Genomic DNA, 7,220 nt, shown 5'->3' with positions numbered 1-7,220 from the left:
CTTGTACCCCTTGACTGACTCATGGCAAGGCACACTTCCGGTGCGGTACACAACATAGCATACTGTAGAGCCTACGTCTAAGGCATAGGGGACGACCTTCGTCCTTTCTCTCTTTTCTGCCGTGGTCGAGCTTTAAGTCTTAACTTTATACCTTACATCTCAGGCAAGAACTCCTTCTTTGACTGATCCATCTTGAACACCTTCAATATCATGTCAAGGTATGTGCTCATTTGAAAGTACTATTAAGCATTTTGATCTATCTTATAGATCTTGATGCTTATTGTTCAAGTAGCTTAATCTAGGTTTTCACTTGAAAAACACTTTTCGAATAACCCTATATGCTTTACAGAAAATTCTACATCATTTCTGACCATCAATATGTCAACAACATATACTCATCAGAAATTCTATAGTGCTCCCACTCACTTCTTTGGAACTACAAGTTTCTCATAAACTTTGTATAAACAAAAATCTTTGATCATCTTATCAAAGTACATATTCCAACTCCGAGATGCTTACTCCAGTCCTTAGAAGGATTGCTGGAGCTAGCATACCTTTTAGCATCCTTAGGATCGACAAAACTTTTCTGATTGTATCACATACAACCTTTCCTTACGAAAACTGGTAAGGAAACTCGTCTTGACATCCTCTGCCAGATTTCATAAATGCAGCTAATCCTAACATGATTCCGACGGACTTAAGCATCGCTACAGATGAGAAAATATCATCGTAGTCAACTCTTTGAACTTGTGAAAAACTCTTCGCCACATGTCGAGCTTCATAGACGGTGACATTACCGTCCACGTCCGTCTTCTTCTTAAAGATCCATTTATCTCAATGGCTTGCCGATCATCGGGCAAGTCCACCAAAGTCCATGCTTTGTTCTGATACATGGATCCTATCTCGGATTTCATGGCTTCTAACCATTTGTCGGAATTTGGGCCCACCATCGCTTCTCCATAGCTTGTAGGTTCATTGTTGTCTAGCAACATGACCTTCAAGACAGGATTACTGTACCACTCTGAAGTAGTACGCATCCTTGTCACCCTACGAGGTACGGTAGTGACTTGATCCGAAGTTTCATGATCACTATCATAAGCTTCTACTTCAATTGGTGTAGGTGCCACAGGAACAACTTCCTGTGCCCTGCTACACACTAGTTGTAGTGATGGTTCAATAACCATATCAAGTCTCCACCATCCTCCCACTCAACTTTTCGAGACAAACTTTTCCTCGAGAAAGGACCCGATTCAAGAAACAATCCCTATTGCTTTCGGATCTGAATTAGGAGGTATACCCAACTGTTTTTGGGTGTCCTATGAAGATGCATTTTATCCGCTTTGGGTTCGAACTTATCAACCTAAAACTTTTTCACATAAGCGTCGCAGCCCCAAACCTTTAAGAAATGACAGCTTAGGTTTCTCTAAACCATAGTTCATACGGTGTCATCTCGACGGAATTACGTGGTGCCCTATTTAAAGTGAATGTGGTTGTTTCTAATGCCTAACCCATAAACGATAGTGGTTATTCGATAAGAGACATCATGGTACGCACCATATCCAATAGGGTGCAACTATGATGTTCGGACACACCATCAAACTATGGTGTTCCAGGCGGTATTAATTGTGAAACAATTTCCACAATGTCTTAATTGCGTGCCAAAGCTCTTAACTCAGATACTCATCTCTATGATCATATCATAGACATTTTATCCTCTTGTCACGATGATCTTCAACTTCACTCTGAAATTACTTGAACCATTCAATAATTTAGACTTGTGTTTCATCAAGTAAATATACTCAACATCTACTCGAATCATCTATGAAGTAAGAACATAATGATATTCACTGCATGCCTCAGCACTCATTGGACTGCACACATCAAAATGTGTTTACTTCCAACAAGTTGCTATCTTGTTCCATTTTACTGAAAAACGAGTCTTTTTAGTCATCTTGCCCATGTGGTATGATTTGCATATCTCAAGTGATTCAAAATCAAGTGAGTCCAAACGATCCATCTGCATGGAGTTTCTTCATGCGTATACACCAATAGACATGGTTCACATGTCTCAAACTTTTCAAAAATGAGTGAGTCCAAAGATCCATCAACATGGAGCTTCTTCATGCGTTTTACACCAATATGACTTACATGGCAGTGCCACAAGTAAGTGGTACTATCATTACTATCTTATATCTTTTGGCATGAAAATGTGTATCACTACGATCGAGATTCAATAAACCATTCCTTTAGGTGCAAGACCATTGAAGGTATTATTCAAATAAATAGAGTAACCATTATTCTCCTTAAATGAATAACCGTATTGCGATAGACATAATCCAATCATGTCTATGCTCAACGCAAAACACCAAATGACAATTATTTAGGTTTAATACTAATCTTGATGGTAGAGGGAGCGTGCGATGTTTGATCACATCAAACTTGGAAACACTTCCAACACATATCGTCAGCTCACCTTTAGCTAGTCTCCGTTTATTCCGTAGCTCTTTTATTTCGAGTTACTAACACTTAGCAACCGAACCGGTATCCTAATACCCTGGTGCTACTAGGAGTACTAGTAAAGTACACATTAACATAATGTATATCCAATATACTTCTATCGACCTTGCCAGCCTTCTCATCTACCAAGTATCTAGGGTAATTCTGCTCCAGTGGTTGTTCCCCTTATTACAGAAGCACTTAGTCTCGGGTTTGGGTTCAACCTTGGGTTTCTTCACTAGAGCAGCAGCTGATTTGCCATTTCATGAAGTATCCCTTCTTGCCCTTGCCCTTATTGAAACTAGTGGTTTCACCAACCATCAACAATTGATGCTCCTTCTTGATTTCTACTTTCGCGGTGTCAAACATCGCGAATACCTCAAGGATCATCATATCTATCCCTGATATGTTATAGTTCATCACGAAGCTCTAGCAGCTTGGTGGCAATGACTTTGGAGAAACATCACTATCTCATCTGGAAGATCAACTCCCACTCGATTCAAGTGATTGTTGCACTCAGACAATCTGAGCACAAGCTCAACGATTGAGCTTTTCTCCCTTAGTTTGCAGGCTAAGAAAATTGTTGGAGGTCTCATACCTCTTGACGTGGGCACGAGGCTGAAATCCCAATTTCAGCCCTCGAAACATCTCATATGTTCCACGACGTTTCAAAAACGTCTTTGGTGCCTCAACTCTAAACCGTTTAACTGAACTATCACGTAGTTATCAAAACGTGTATGTCCGATGTTCACAACATCCACAAACGATGTTTGGGGTTCAGCACACTGAGCGGTGCATTAAGGACATAAGCTTTCTACTGATCGCATAATAGCTACTGTCAACTTTCAACTATATTTTCTCTAGGAACATATCTAAACAGTGGAACTAAAGCGCGAGCTTACGACATAATTTGCAAAGATCTTTTGACTATGTTCAGGATAATTAAGTTCATCTTATGAACTCCCACTCAGATAGACATCCCTCTAGTCATCTAAGTGATTACATGATCCGAGTCAACTAGGCCGTGTCCCATCATCACGTGAGACGGACTAGTCATCATCGGTGAACATCTTCATGTTGATCGTATCTACTATACGACTCATGCTCGACCTTTCGGTCTCTGTGTTCCAAGGCCATGTATGTACATGCTAGGCTCGTCAAGTTAACCCTAAGTGTTTTGCATGTGTAAAACTGTCTTACACCCGTTGTATGTGAACGTAAGGATCTATCACACCCGATCATCACGTGGTTCTTCGAAACGACGAACTTTAGCAACGGTGCACAGTTAGGGGAGAACACTTCTTGAAATTGTTGTAAGGGATCATCTTATTTACTACCGTCGTTCTAAGTAAACAAGATGCATAAACATAATAAACATCACATGCAATTATATAGCAGTGACATGATATGGCCAATATCATATAGCTCCATTGATCTCCATCTTCGGGGCTCCATGATCATCATTGTCATCGGCATGACACCATGATCTCCATCGTCATGATCTCCATCATCATGTCTTCATGAAGTTGTCTCGCCAACTATTACTTCTACTACTATGGCTACCGGTTAGCAATAAAGTAAAGTAATTACATGGCATTGTTTAATGATACGCAGGTCATACAATAAATTAAGACAACTCCTATGGCTCCTGCCGGTTGTCATACTCATCGACATGCAAGTCGTGATTCCTATTACAAGAACATGATCAATCTCATACATCACATATCATTCATCACATTCTTATTGGCCATATCACATCACATAGCATACCCTGCAAAAACAAGTTAGACGTCCTCTAATTGTTGTTTGCATGTTTTACGTGGCTGCTATGGGTTTCTAGCAAGAACGTTTCTTACCTACGCAAAAACCACAACGTGATATGTCAATTGCTATTTACCCTTCATAAGGACCCTTTTCATCGAATCCGTTCCGACTAAAGTGGGAGAGACTGGCACCCGCTAGCCACCTTATGCACCAAGTGCATGTCAATCGGTGGAACCTGTCTCACGTAAGAGTACGTGTAAGGTCGATCCGGGCCGCTTCATCCCACAATACCGTCGAAACAAGATTGGACTAGTAACGGTAAGCATATTGAACAAAATCAACGCCCACAACTACTTTGTGTTCTACTCGTGCAAAGAATCTACGCATAGACCTGGCTCATGATGCCACTGTTGGGGAACGTAGCAGAAATTCAAAATTTTCCTACGTGTCACCAAGATCTATCTATGGAGAAACCAGCAACGAGGGGAAGGAGAGTGCATCTACATACCCTTGTAGATCGCTAAGCGGAAGCATTCAAGAGAACGGGGTTGAAGGAGTCGTACTCGTCGTGATCCAAATCACCGGGGATCCTAGTGCCGAACGGACGGCACCTCCGCGTTCAACACACGTACAGCCCGGTGACGTCTCCCATGCCTTGATCCAGCAAGGAGAGAGGGAGAGGTTGAGGAAGACTCCATCCAGCAGCAGCACGATGGCGTGGTGGTGGTGGAGGAGTGTGGCAATCCTGCAGGGCTTCGCCAAGCACCGCGAGAGAGGAGGAGTACTTGGGAGAGGGGGAGGGCTGCGCCAGAACTTCGTGTAAAGCTCCCATGCGCCTCCCCACTATATATAGGGGTGGAGGGGCTGGTTTCTTTCCCTCCAAGTCCATTGGGTGGTTGGAAAAGGTGGGAGGAAAGAAATTCCATCATTTCCTTCCCCACCGATTGTTATCCCCCCCCCCCGGGATCTTGATCTTATCCCTTCGGGATATGATCTTATTCCTTCTAAGGGGGGATCTTGGTGCGCCTTGACCAGGGGTGTGGGGCCTTGACCCCACTACCCACGTTCATGTGGGTCCCCCCATGCAGGTGGGCCCACTCCGGAACCTTCTAGAACCTTCCCGGTACAATACCGAAAAAACTCGAACATTTTCCGGTGGCCAAAATAGGACTTCCCATATATAAATCTTTACCTCCGGACCATTCCGGAACTCCTCGTGACGTCCGGGATCTCATCCGGGACTCCGAACAACATTCGGTAACCACATACAAACTTCCTTTATAACCCTAGCGTCATCGAACATTAAGTGTGTAGACCCTACGGGTTCGGGAGACACGTAGACATGACCGAGACGTTCTCCGGTCCATAACCAACAGCGGGATCTGGATACCCATGTTGGCTCCCACATGTTCGACGATGATCTCATCGGATGAACCACGATGTCAAGGACTCAATCGATCCCCTATACAATTCCCTTTGTCTAACGGTATTGTACTTGCCCGAGATTCGATCGTCGGTATACCGATACCTTGTTCAATCTCGTTACCGGCAAGTCTCTTTACTCGTTCCGTAACACATCATCCCGTGATCAACCCCTTGGTCACATTGTGCACAATATGATGATGTCCTACCGAGTGGGCCCAGAGATACCTCTTCGTTTACATGGAGTGACAAATCCCAGTCTCGATTCGTGCCAACCCAACAGATACTTTCGGAGATACCTGTAGTGCACCTTTATAGCCACCCAGTTACGTTGTGACGTTTGGTACACCGAAAGCATTCCTACGGTATCCGGGAGTTGCACAATCTCATGGTCTAAGGAAAAGATACTTGACATTAGAAAAGCTTTAGCATACGAACTACACGATCTCTGTGCTAGGCTTAGGATTGGGTCTTGTCCATCACATCATTCTCCTAATGATGTGATCCTGTTATCAACGACATCCAATGTCCATGGTCAGGAAACCGTAACCATCTATTGATCAACGAGCTAGTCTACTAGAGGCTTATTAGGGACATGGTGTTGTCTATGTATCCACACATGTATCTGAGTTTCCTATCAATACAATTATAGCATGGATAATAAACGATTATCATGAACAAGGAAATATAATAATAACTAATTTATTATTGCCTCTAGGGCATATTTCCAACATCCACGACAACTTCATGCTTGTCCAACAGACTGCCAGGCAGCTCCACACTCTTCGCCTGCCGCGTGTTCTTCTCAAGCTGGACATCGCGCGTGCTTTTGACTCAGTCTCCTGGCCCTTCCTCCTCGAGGTCCTGCAGCACCTGGGGTTCGGGCCCCGTTGGCGCAACTGGATCTCCATCCTCGTCTCCACGGCTAGCACCAGGGTGCTCATCAACGGGCTCCGAGGACCACCGATCCGCCACTGCAAGGGGCTTCGCCAGGGCGACCCCGTGTCCCCCATGCTCTTTGTGATCGTCATCGACGTCCTCAACCGCCTCTTCCAGCGTGCCACCTCACTGGGCCTCCTGCAACGGCTCACTGATCGCCACATGGCCTCTAGCCTCTCCCTCTACATGGACGACGTCGTGCTTTTCTGCCATCCCGACGCGCGCGACCTTTCCGCGGTGCGCCACATCCTCGGGCTATTCGGCACCGCCTCGGGTCTCCACACCAACCTCGACAAATGCACGGCCATGCCCATCCAATGCCCCCCCCCCCGAGGTTCGGGACTCAATCTCCAACCACTTCCCGTGTCCGATCGACGAGTTCCCCGCCAAGTACCTCGGCCTCCCGCTCTCCATTCGCAAGATCACCGCCTCCTCCCTCCAACCCTTCGTCGAGAGGCTGGAGAAGAGGCTCTCCCCATGGTGGGCGTCTATGCTGTCACGCGGCGAGCGGTTGGCCCTCATCCGACATGTGTTCTGTGCGATGCCCACCACATTCCGATCGCCATGTCGTTGCACTCTTCCATCCTCCATCAAGTGAA

This window comes from Triticum dicoccoides, chromosome 5B, assembly GCF_002162155.2.
Source record: "Triticum dicoccoides isolate Atlit2015 ecotype Zavitan chromosome 5B, WEW_v2.0, whole genome shotgun sequence".
In the NCBI taxonomy this organism is placed as follows: Eukaryota; Viridiplantae; Streptophyta; class Magnoliopsida; order Poales; family Poaceae; genus Triticum; species Triticum dicoccoides.
Note: the sequence above shows the minus strand (reverse complement) of the source record.